The 12,385-nt window shown below is 38.1% G+C and overlaps 1 long non-coding RNA gene across 1 annotated transcript in view; it reads left to right on the top strand.

Moving 5' to 3' along the window:
* The window catches only part of LOC104976682 (uncharacterized), a 692,169-nt gene that overhangs the window by 45,349 nt on the left and 634,435 nt on the right, over positions 1-12,385 (top strand). Inside the window, exons 2-3 of the long non-coding RNA XR_003031815.2 lie at positions 4,719-4,789; positions 5,691-5,760. This is a non-coding gene — a long non-coding RNA (uncharacterized lncRNA). The remainder of the gene's footprint in view (positions 1-4,718; positions 4,790-5,690; positions 5,761-12,385) is intronic.

Raw genomic sequence — 12,385 nt, 5'->3', positions numbered from 1 at the left:
TTGCATGGAGAAATATCAGTAACCTCAGATATGCAGATGACAGCACCCTTATGGTAGAAAGTGAAGAGGAACTAAAAAGCCTCTTGATGAAAGTGAAAGAAGAGAGTGAAAAAGTTGACTTAAAGCTCAACATTCAGAAAACGAAGATCATAGCATCTGATCCCACCACTTCATGGGAAATAGATGGGGAAACAGTGGAAACAGTGTCAGACTTTATTTTTTGGGGCTCCAGAATCACTGCAGATGGTCATTGCAGCCATGAAATTAAAAGATGCTTACTCCTTGGAGGGAAAATTATGACCAACCTAGACAGCATATTCAAAAGTAGAGACATTACTTTGTCCACAAAGGTCCGTCTAGTCAAGGCTATGGTTTTTCCAGTGGTCATGTATGGATGTGAGAGTTGGACTATAAAGAAAGCAAGTGCTGAAGAATTGATGCTTTTGAAGTGTGGTGTTGGAGAAGACTCTTGAGAGTCCCTTGGACTGCAAGGAGATCCAACCAGTCCATTCTGAAGGAGATCAGCCCTGGGTGTTCTTTGAAAGGACTGATGCTAAAGCTGAAACTTCAATACTGTGGCCACCTGATGTAAAGAGTTGACTCATTGGAAAAGACTCTGATGCTGGGAGGGATTGGGGGCAGGAGGAGAAGGGTACGACAGAGGATGAGATGGCTGGATGGCATCACCGATTTGATGGACATGAGTTTGAGTGAACTCCGGGAGTTGGTGATGGACAGGGAGGCCTGGCGTGCTGCAATTCACGGGGTTTCAAAGAGTTGGACACGACTAGCAACTGAACTGAGAGATAGGGAGAGAGAGAGCAATGAAGAACAGAACCGTGCAAATCATAAAGAATTATGGAATCAAATATACAGTGCTGGATTTGAAAGAGATTTAATTTCACATGAGACCATAATTTCTGTTGATGCAGGTCAACTTTGACAAGATTGGAGAAGATGCCTTTTTACTTCTGATTATTCATTACAACAATTTGCTAGTCATTAGCTCCTGTTTCTTAAGGGCTTGCTCTGTGCCAGATGCTGGTCTGAGAGTTTCAGATATGTTTATTGCCTTAGACAGCTCAGAATTCATGAGATAGCTACTATTGCCATCTCCACTTGCAAGAAAAAGAAATAGAAGTCCAGAAATGTGAAGTTAAAGCTTTTTGGTAATTGATCAAGCATGAATTTGAACCTATGTCTCTTAGACCTGAAGAACCATGCATGTAATTGCTACATTGTGCGTGCTAAGTGGCTTAAATCATGTCTGACTCAGCGACCCAATGGACTGTAGCCCACCAGGTCTCCTCTGTCCATGGGATTTCCCAGGCAAGAATAATGGAGTGGGTTGTCATTTCCTCCTCCAGGGGATCTTCCTGAGTCAAGGATTGAACCTGCGTCTCTTAACATCTCTTCACTGGCAGGTGGGTTCTTTACCACCAGTGCAGCTGGGGAAGCCCATAATAGGTATATTGCTATATTAGTTCTACCTAAATTCCAGCAGTGAAGGGCTTTTCAAAATGGTTTTCTAAATAAAAGTTAATACTACAACGATTCTTCTTGAATAATTTCATGAAAAAGATTGTTCCTCTAATATCCATGCATTGATACATACTTAATTATGTAAATTTAATTAAACTCATGAAGAGTTAGGCATCAATATCTTATCTAGAGAGGCAGTGCTGAAAGATGCTCCTTAAGAAAAAATGTGGATTCTGTTTATTTTGTCATTAAAGTATCTGTCGTTGAAATAAACCTGAAGCATTTTATAAAGTGGCATGATTGAAGGTAATAGATGTGGCTGTTAGAAGGTATTTCTTATCCCAGCTGAAACAGGGTTCACAGATACTGGGATTAATTCACTTACTCTTGCCCTAATCTAGTTTCCTATTACAGTGGAGAAACAATTTCTTTCCTTAAACACGATCTGAAACAAACAAAAGACCCAGGAACTTAAAATAATTGTCAGAAAACACTGAATTTGACATGTGCCTTCACAGTTTCCACAACATTGCCATCCCAAACATGTTGGCTTTGGTTTGTGAGATAAATTGGTGATATCTGTTGGAGGAAAAGTTCAGATTTCTGTGTTAACTGAACTCAAGAACACTTCCCATAAATATTCTGAAAGTTTGTATTATAATATGTTCTAGAATTCTGAACACAAAGTGTTGCAGTCACGAGTTTTCGTTGAAAGAGTATTGTACAAAGCTAGTCACCAAGTTGAATGTGTGACTCTCCCTTCAGTTTTAAGACATGAAGATTAAACAAATGTAACTAAATTCCTGTCTAGAGAAAGAGTGAGGAGGTAGATTGAAAAGAATCTAACATTTATCTGAGCACAAATATTGGAAATTATTGCTAAGGGAATATAGAAAGTGACTAAGTTAAATATTTTCAGGTTCAATGAGAAAGGCATTGCTTTTTTTTTTTTTTTTAAAGAAAACTGTTGCCTTTTTTTAAATATTTGTTTTGACTTAAATTATTTTCTATAGTTTTGCTGTATTCTATGTAATTTCCAATAAATGATGTATTTATTTATGTGAAAAGTAAGATTTGCTAATGCAAAGGTAACATGAAAGACTTTTTACTACCAATTTTCTAATGAAAATCAATGACATTTTTTTTAAAATTTGGTTCTAGGTTTCATTTGCTTAAAATGAAAAATGTATTCTTAAAACTAAATAAAAAATATCATATTATCAGTATTTCTGGCAGCAAGTGAATGAGGACTCGTTCTGAATAGATCTCTCTGAATGGCGGCTCTATAACTACTGTGTTTTGTTAGAAAAGTATATTAAAAAGTAGAAACAGCATCATGAAAGAAGAAAAAGGATAGAAACAAAGTATAAAATATGTAATCTTTTAAAAGGACTTTATCAAGGAGAATCTTAGTGAAACTTTAAATGGGAAAGTCACACAATCCTAAGACTTTCCCATTTCCTATTCAATGAATAATTTACTTTTTAGATGAGATTTGCTAACATTATTGCAGAATAACTGTAATTGAAAATTATTAAAGCTCCATCTTTATTGCATTAAAAATCCTTGCATTTGGTGTTTGACCAGGTCTGCCTCATCATTAAGAGTTTTGAGGGAAAGCAAATGTCTCCCAAAGAATAAAGAGCTAAAACCTTAATTGCTTTCTTGTTTCCCACAAAGATGCTAATATGATGAACTGAATGTCAGGAATAATAAGACAAAATGATGGTGTACACCCTGCAAAGAGAAAATAAAACATCTTTTTATGTAAACTGTCACCAGAACCTCAAGGAAACTCTTTGCTCTTTCTCTGCCCTGATTTTGAACCGCTTCATTAAAAGTAATTTTGTTTTTCAGAAGGAGAACTCCCACATTATTCTATAAAAATAATTTTAAGAGAAATCTTCAATTAAGAGGTTATTGTTGTCTGAAAGATTTTTCCATAGTTGGTTGGTAGCTGAAAATGTGATCTTCTCAAGTTTGAATGGAAATATGACATTCATAATGGTTTAAAATAGATGTGTCTTGTCTGTTTGAAATGCCAATGAACTTGGTATTATTTATCAGATCCTTTGAAAATGTTGGAATTTTCAGAGGACAGAATTTTCAAAAAGGAGAGAAATTAATCATCAATTCTTTCTGTCTTCAAAGGATCGAAAAGTTAAATTAGATTGATAAAGCCCTGTTCAATGCAATACTTTAGCTTTTGAGAATCAAAAATAAACAAGAAATCATGGACTTCAGCTACACCTGCCTGAAAATATTCCTTTTATTTTATTTTTGGGGGGGAAATATAGTAAAACTCATCTCACTGGCCATCTTACCCAGTGCTTATCCTAAATTTAGATACCTGCTTGGTCTGTAGTCCAACTTGATAAATGTTTGGATACATAAATGCATATAAACCACTTGCAACAACATCTCAAATTCTTTTTTCAGTTGAAATATAGGTGGCATGCATTATTTTGTTAGTGTGAAGTGTACTGCATAATGCTTTGATGTTTATGTACATTATGAAATGATCACCGCAATGAGTCTAGTAACCACGTGTCCCCATATTACTGACCGTATTTGTTACGCTGCATATTATATTTCTGCGACTTATTTGTTTTACAACTGGAGTTTTGCACCTCTTAATCCCTTTCACCTATTTTGCACCCATAATCCCACCCTGGGGAGTCTCTAATCTTAGTTTAAAAACAATTCTGGACAATGTATTTACTTAATAATTTATCCTCCAGAGAGTTTCTTCTTCATGGATATAGGAAAAGTAAACTTGTCATTTCAGGCCATGGAAATCATTTTGCAACTGAAGCAACAGTGACCAGAGTTAGCAAAGAGTTTCCCAGTTCTTGCGACATGGTTTACATACACAAGTTGAAGTGTGCCGTAAAAGGGTTTCTCTTGACCTAAGATGCCCCTTAGAACCACCATGCTGCAAACTGTATTTTGGGAAATGCTAGTCTCTAGAAATACTCATCATAAAAATGTTCCAGTTTAAATAATTCTGTGGCATTCTAAACATTGAGTTGTACCTGAGATTAAAAAGATACCTGAACCTATCGAAGGCTCTGGGAAGGTCTGCATTCTTTTCTGCCATCTATTTACCATTGTTCAATGCAGAATGAATTGTTTGGTATTGCATCTTCTCAACTTATTTAACCATGAGAACATCTCCCTGCCGTTTAAAAATCTGAACAACCCTAGTTAGGTAAATGGTTTTTTTTTTTTTATAGGTGGGAAGAAGCTGAACTCAGTGAAGTTAAATAACCTGCCTATGGTCATGCAACTGTTCAGTGATATAGAGGTAAGATTTGAAGGCTGAAGCCTGAAGCTCTATCAAAATCTGTCACTGTGATCTGAAAATATAAGAAGCTACATTCTTGAGCAGTTTTTTTCTTGTGCACTCCTTAATGGATTTCTTTTTACCTCATGTCCATGCTATTGGGATTTTGTTAAAAAAAAAAAACAACGCTAATTACATACAGTATATTTACTTAGAAAAAGGTTATTAAATTCCATGCAATACTGTAGTTAGAATTGAGCCCAAACTTATAATCAATATGTAAAGACCTGGAGTCAAGAAAAGCCTGTATATTATTTAAAGCCAGGAATGATGCTCAGTAAAATAATTGTAAGTCAGTAGAACAACATGAAGACATCAATTTGCCTTTAAGGACCTTGTTTAAGTTCTAATCTTTTCAGATATTGAAAAGATTCAATTTTTTATATGATATTCAAATGAAAATAACATTGAGAAAAAGCATTTACACTCATTAAGAATTCCTTCATAGTGAGAAAAATATATATGTGCTCTTAATTTTTATATAGACCTGTTCCTTACACGTGTACTGTAATTCTCTATGCATACTTGTGTATTTTTGTGGTTAGAAGCATGTACATGTATATACAAGTATATATCTATATAAATATATTTAATAAAAACAACATTGTGTCTGAATTGTTAAAATATCAGTTTTTGTTATTTTAAATGTAATATAATTTTAGACTCCTTTAATACATGTCCAGTGGACAGATTTATTATTATTATTATTTTTAATTTCCTGCATCAGATCTAGGTCTTTGATAAGTGCCACAGACAACCCCAGCAGTGTGGGATGGGCTTGACAGTTCTTCAATAAAGGGCTGTGTAGTTTTTTTTTTGTCAGTGTCTTCCTCCTAGTGACAGCTGCTTTGTTCTTTTCTAGTCAGATTTTCTAGTTAACACATCAAAAGTGTATCTGTGTATACAAAGTGCGAAGAAAACAGTTCAAAGAGGTAAGAGATTCACTTTTAACTCTTCACTACATTTTCCCCACCCTTGTCACAAAAGACGTCTCCCGTGGAAACTTCAGAACAAGGTGAGGAGTTCATGATGGAGCACCAGGGTGTGTATAACATTTAGGAACTGGTGTGTTAGAAGGCGAGTTGGTCAGGCAAAGCACTGATAGACTCCACATCAGTGAGTGCTAAGCTGCGGTGAGGACATTGTGTTTTCCCAAGAAAACCAAACCAGACAGGCTTGTACATTCAGTTTATTGTCAAAGCCTGATTTCTTCTTCTTGGCATATCTTGATGATGGTAGTCGCCTGCTTTATGCTCACAACTTTGGAGTTGTATCTTGCACCAGTGCCAGCTGGAGTTCACACTCACACGCACATACAGATACACACAGACACACACACACACGGACAGTGCTTGCTCCCATGCTTAAGCAAATGTCGTGGTGCTGAGACTCCCAAGATCTTTTTGACTAAGATAGTTAAACCTGGATTGGTTTTAGAATATTCACACTTAGGAGACAAGGCTCTAGCAGATTTTTAGTGATATGTGGAAGCTTAGTCAGGGATGTATTAAAGCCAAGATCGACAGAAAGACAGACTTCCTTTTCCCTTTCCCAGCCGTACTTCTGAGAAGCCCTGAGTTGGAAAAATATGGAGAAAAGTCTAACACTCTCTTCAGTGAATCAGGTTGAAATAGGCCAGCCCTGGATCATGTTGTATGCATGTTTTTAGTGTACCAAGTGAAGCCAAAACAATAAACATTTATTTTAAAGATTTTTTTACATTTGCTCTTTTAACAAAGCCTCAGAGTAGTAGTCATGAGAAAAATAAAAATCTTGTTGGACTTTCGTAGGCTTAGTTTATAGTTGAGTATAGTTTTAAAACTAGAAATATGTCATCTTTTCAGTACTCTGGGACTCTTTAAGTCTTAAGCCAGGCCAGCCAGAAAGCCATGTGCACAGCGAACAAAACAGCCCTGCATTTGCCGAGCATTCCTGGTACCTGTTGTGTTCCTAGTTCTCTGTTAGGCTCCAAGGAGGGGAAGAGACGTGGGCTGGATAAAGTCTGCCTAGAGTCAGCTGAGGCAGCCAAGTGGCTTGGCCTCTTTAACATTCAGTTCTCTTACCTGAGGTAGGGATTCTAATGATCCAGCACTCACAGTGGATTTTTTTTTCCACAGTGGATTTGTGTGTGTGTGTGTGTAGGGGTGGGAGTGGAGAATTATGCATGAAAAGCACTTGACACAGTCCAGACACAAGGCATGAAACTTGTAAAAGACTCGGAGGGACCATGTTCTTAACACAGGGCTCCACAGACCTGGGATTTAGCAAGCGTCTGTTGGGTTCCACAGTGTAGCTTATTAGCATGCTTCTGCGGGATATCTATTTGCAGTCAACAAGCAGTAAAAAGTCATAACCATTAAAGGTTTTGTTTTCACCTGTACTATATGCAGTCTATAATCAAGAGTGTGATGGTCTTTCTAGCTCTTACCTCCTTCCTATTAATTTTCAGTTATTAAACAATGTAAAGCACAGATAAGCTTAATTAACAGAGATATACTCATATTATAAACATTTAAAATACAGTAATACTTTAAGCTAGTGTTAAATGTAAATAGAATAAAATGCCACACATTTATCTGAGATAAAAAGCTCTCTTTTTATCAGGACATTTATTTAACAGAACCTTTTTTTAACTATTTCAGGCATGTATTCTTTAAATTGTTTTATTTTAAAAATCATGGCTTTAGAATAGATAACTTTAAAAGATTAGGTTTGTAGGTGTCAAAATAGGCTCAATTTGTGAAATAAATGTGTTCTTAAAAACATCTTATAGTGTAACTTTTGAATGTGTTACTATTGATAGCAATACCCTTCAGTTTGTGAATTCTCTGGCAGATTTCTCTCCTTCTCCAAGGCTTTTTCCATTGTTTTGTTTTGTGCATTGTTTATCTCCCCTTTCTGAGGCATTCCAAATAGTGTTTGGAGCCATGAGGAGTACTCTCCTTTTGGTTCCCAAACTCATTTGTCTTCAAAGTTACCTGAGGTGCTAAAAAAATAATTCCTAGCGCCTACCCCATAAATTCAAGATCAAATGGTTAGTACCTCAGAAGCATTTAGAGTGCTTATTAGAGCACAGATCACTAGGCTGCACCCACAGATCTTCTGATCCAGTGCATCTGGGGTGTGGCCCAAGATTCCTTCTCTTGGATGTTTCTTTCTCCTAATTGAAGGATGGTTGCTTCACAATGTTGTGTTAACTACTGTTGTACAGCAAAGTGATTGTTATACACACACATTTTTAAAGATATTCTTTTCCATTATGGTTTATTATAGGATATTGAATATAGATCTCCGTGTTGTGCAGTAGGACCTTGTTTATCCATCTTTATATAAGGCCTTATATCTGCTAGCCCCAACCTCACACTCCATCCCTCTCCTAACCCCCTCCGCCTTGGCAATGACTAGTCTGTTTCTATGCCCGTGATTCTGTTTCTGTCTCATAGGTAGATTCATTTGTGTCATATTTCAGATTTCATGCGTAAGTGATATTGTGTATTTGTCTCTCTCTTCCTTCCTTCACTTCGTATGATAATCTCTATGTCTGTCCATGTGGCTGCAAATGGCATTATCACGTTCTTTGTGGTGCTGGATAGTATTCCGTTCTGTTTGTGTGCCTCATCTTCCTTATCCCTCAGTGTACATTTAGGCTGTTCCGTGTCTTGGCTATGGTCAGTAGTGCTGCTGTGAACATAGGGGTGCATGTACCTTTTTGAATGACAAGGTTCTGCATTTCTGGTAAGTTCTTAGATGGTCCTGATACTGCTGGACTGGGGACAATATTTTAATCATCTCTGTGCTAGATTGTGCGTTTCTAGGAAATGTTTGTTTTTAAGCACTACCCCATCCCCCACCCCCAGGTGATTTTGGTATTCCGCCAGGCTTGGAAACCAGTGATCTGGTGATAGTTCCCTAGGACGTTAACTACTCACATGTCACCTGGTCAGGGACCTTCAGTTCAGTTCAGTTCAGTCACTCAGTTGTGTCTGACTCCTTGCGACCCCATGAATCGCAGCACGCTAGGCCTCCCTGTCCATCACCAGCTCCTGGAGTTCACTCAGACTCACGTCCATTGAGTCAGTTTTGCCATCCAGCCATCTCATCCTCTGTCGTCCCCTTCTTCTCCTGCCCCCAAACCCTCCCAGTATCAGAGTCTTTTCCAATGAGTCAACTCTTCGCATGAGGTGGCCAAAGTATTGCAGTTTCAGCTTTAGCATCATTCCTTCCAAAGAAATCCCAGGGCTGATCTCCTTCAGAATGGACTGGTTGGATCTCCTTGCAGTCCAAGGGACTCTCAAGAGTCTTCTCCAACACCACAGTTCAAAAGCATCAATTCTTTGGTGCTCAGCCTTCTTCACAGTCCAACTCTCACATCCATACCAGGGTTAAAAATTAAGGTGCCTCCAGGTTTGGGGGGCAGGGGAGGAGGGTAGGAACAGAAAGTTTAAAGCCTGGAGGCTCTGCATGGCCTCTGAAGATTTCTCTTTCAGAATAGTTTTGAGACATTGTCAGAGTAAAATGGAATCATCATCTGAGGGGTGAAATGGGCACATGGCCAGTACCTGGAACTCTGTGGGAAACATTATCAATTTTGTTACCTCTGTACAGGATTGGGAGGTATGCGCAGCGGGCTGGTTCACCAACTAACTTAATGCCCTGGTCCAATCCCTAATTGTCTTGGTTTTGGTTGCTTAGACTTTTTTTCATTTCTTGGGTTCATCACTGTGATTATTTGTGCATGACTCTCCCCAGACTCTATCTTATCTTACTCACCCTTCTGTTTCTAGCATGTAGCATGGAGCCAAGCTCATAGAATTTGTTGAATGAATGAATGAATTTCTATTCAATCCCAATCAATATCCAAGTAGTTGGCTTAGAATGGATAATTCTGTAAATATTTGCCGAATGAATTAATGAATAGACCTGTAAGTTAGAGGTGTGACTAAGCACAGATTTCACCATTTGGGAAAGAAACATATATATATATATATTAAAGTTCATTCAGTAAGTGCTGGAGAATCCCCCCCTGCCACACACACACACAGTCTTATATACACATACATATAAAAGTCCAAGTCTTCTAATGTCAGTTGAGAATATTTTTATCTAACACATAAGCTTTCTTTCATGATTAGACTATTAAAATACTGTACCTGCCAAATTTGAAGGTCCAGTTCTCTATGAAATTTGCCTAAAAGCAAGTATATTAGAAATAGACATTTTGTTAAGTGCATTTTACTTTAAAAATTATCTATCAGAAGAAAGTTTCATGTAATTGTTTTGGATTGAAAATTTTCTCCTCCTCTCAGTTATTTGGACTCACAGCCTTATGTGGCAAGATCAACTATGTAAAGCTGAGCAAGGCTGAAAAAAAATGACAATTTTAATCAAGTAAAATTAAGTGGAACATTTTAAAATGTCAAAGATAGACAGAGTATGTTATCCTTATGTGAATGAGTGTTTTAAATAATGACCAAGACTATCCCCCTGAATACAGGCTCCCTGGTGGCTTGGTGGTAGAGTCCACCTGCAATGCAGGAGTCATGGGTTCAATCCCTGTGGTATACTGAAAACCCACTCCAGTATTCTTGCTTGGGAAATTCCATGGACAGAGGAGCCTGGCAGGCTACAGTCCACGGGGTCTCAAAGAGTTGGAGACGACTGAGTGACTAGACAAAAATAACAACAAATACCTCTGAATACAGTGAGCTTCAATGTCTCTGAGAATTTTGGTATCTAATCCAGAATTTTGCAAGTAATATGTCATTTGTTTTTATTTGAAAAGGAAGAATAAAGTGTTTATAGCCAAAGCTTTATTGTCACTATTATTATTTTTAACTTTTAGACTCCATTCATTACATTCTTTCTTATAAGGGAGACTTTGGGACAGAATCCAGAGAAGAGCTGTCTGTGGATTTATTAGGCTCATCATTGTAAACAGTCAAAACTTAATGGACCCGCAGTGCAGGATAAAGGTCCATCTAGTCAAGGCTGGGGTTTTTCCAGTGGTCATGTATGGATGTGAGACTTGGATTACAAAGAAAGTTGAGCGCCGAAGAATTGATGCTTTTGAACTGTGGTGTTGGAGAAGACTCTTAAGAGTCCCTTGGACTGCAAGGAGATCCAACCAGTCCATCCTAAAGGAGATCAGTCCTGGGTGTTCATTGGTAGGACTGATGCTGAAGCTGACACTCCAATGCTTTGGCCACCTGATGTGAACTGCTGACTCATTTGAAAAGACCCTGATGTTGGGAAAGATTGAGGGCAGGAGGAGAAGGAGACAACAGAGGATGAGATGGTTGGATGGCATTACCAACTCAATGGACATGAGTTTGAGCAAGCTCTGGGAGTTGGTGATAGACAGGCAAGCCTGGCATGCTGAGGTCCATGGGGTTGCAAAGAGTCAGACACGACTGAGCGACTGAACTGGAGTGCAGGATAGCAGCTAGGAAGTCCATATGTTATCACTTTCTCCACCTGAACCAAAGGCAGATGTGAGTGTATGATAGTGGTTCTACTTCCCAACATGTCACAAATGAGATAGAAGGTTTCACTGTCTTTAAAGAAGTATTATTAATAAAAAGAGATGGAAGTGCCTGTGATTGATCAACAGTGACAAATTAAAACTTACTTGACCTTGAGTTAGTCTGTGCCCCAGGTTTTTTGATGATAGTTCATACTCTGGAATAAAAGGATTAGTTGGCTGTGGATGAAGTCTCTCAATTGAGCACTTTTAGAGTTCACTTGTTGAATAAGTTGAATAGCCTGGAGAATTTTGCAGGATGAAAGAAAATAGTGTAAAGCAGAGTAAACTTACCTGGGGTAGCTTCCCTCTTCCTGTTCCCACTTTGCAGACATTATTGTCTTGCTGTTGATACCAACGTCTGGATATTTCCAGTTGCCAACTAATCTAGGACTGTCTACTGCAGAAATGCCTCCATGCCTCTTACTGTCTTTCCAAATCAAAACTACCATTTCTACCAAATCTGTTTATCTGACACCATTGTGTGAATTCTTGATAAACCCACCCCAACACTCTGTGAATGAAAACTAGTATTCCAATGAATACTAGTCTAGGAAGAAAAATAAAAATGAATTTCAGTTCAGTTCACTCAGTCATGTCTGACTCTTTGTGACCTCATGAACCACAGCACGCCAGGCTTTCCTGTCCATCACCAACTCCTGGAGTTCACCCAAACCCATGTCCATTGAGTTGGTGATACCATCCAACCGTCTCATCCTCTGTTGTCCCCTTCTTCTCCTGCCCCCAATCTTTCCCAGCATCAAGGTCTTTTCCAATGAGTCAGCTCTTCGCATCAGGTGCCCAAAGTATTGTTGAGTTTCAGCTTCAACATTACTCAGGACTGATTTTCTTTAGGAGATGAATTTCAAGGTTAAATATATCTGTGAAATTCTTCATGAACCCTCCTTGGAGACTCTCAGATGTTAACTCTGAAAAGTCCTATGGTGATAAAACCAGTTTAATTTTTTTTAACTTTTTGTATTTTTGAAAAGTAGCTTGGTGGTTCTCTGTACTGTTTCACAGTGGCTGAAGGGGGT

Source organism: Bos taurus, chromosome 22 (genome assembly GCF_002263795.3).
Source record: "Bos taurus isolate L1 Dominette 01449 registration number 42190680 breed Hereford chromosome 22, ARS-UCD2.0, whole genome shotgun sequence".
Classification (NCBI taxonomy): domain Eukaryota; kingdom Metazoa; phylum Chordata; class Mammalia; order Artiodactyla; family Bovidae; genus Bos; species Bos taurus.
The sequence above is the reverse complement of the archived record's forward strand: the minus strand, read 5'-3'. Positions and strand labels throughout refer to the sequence as shown.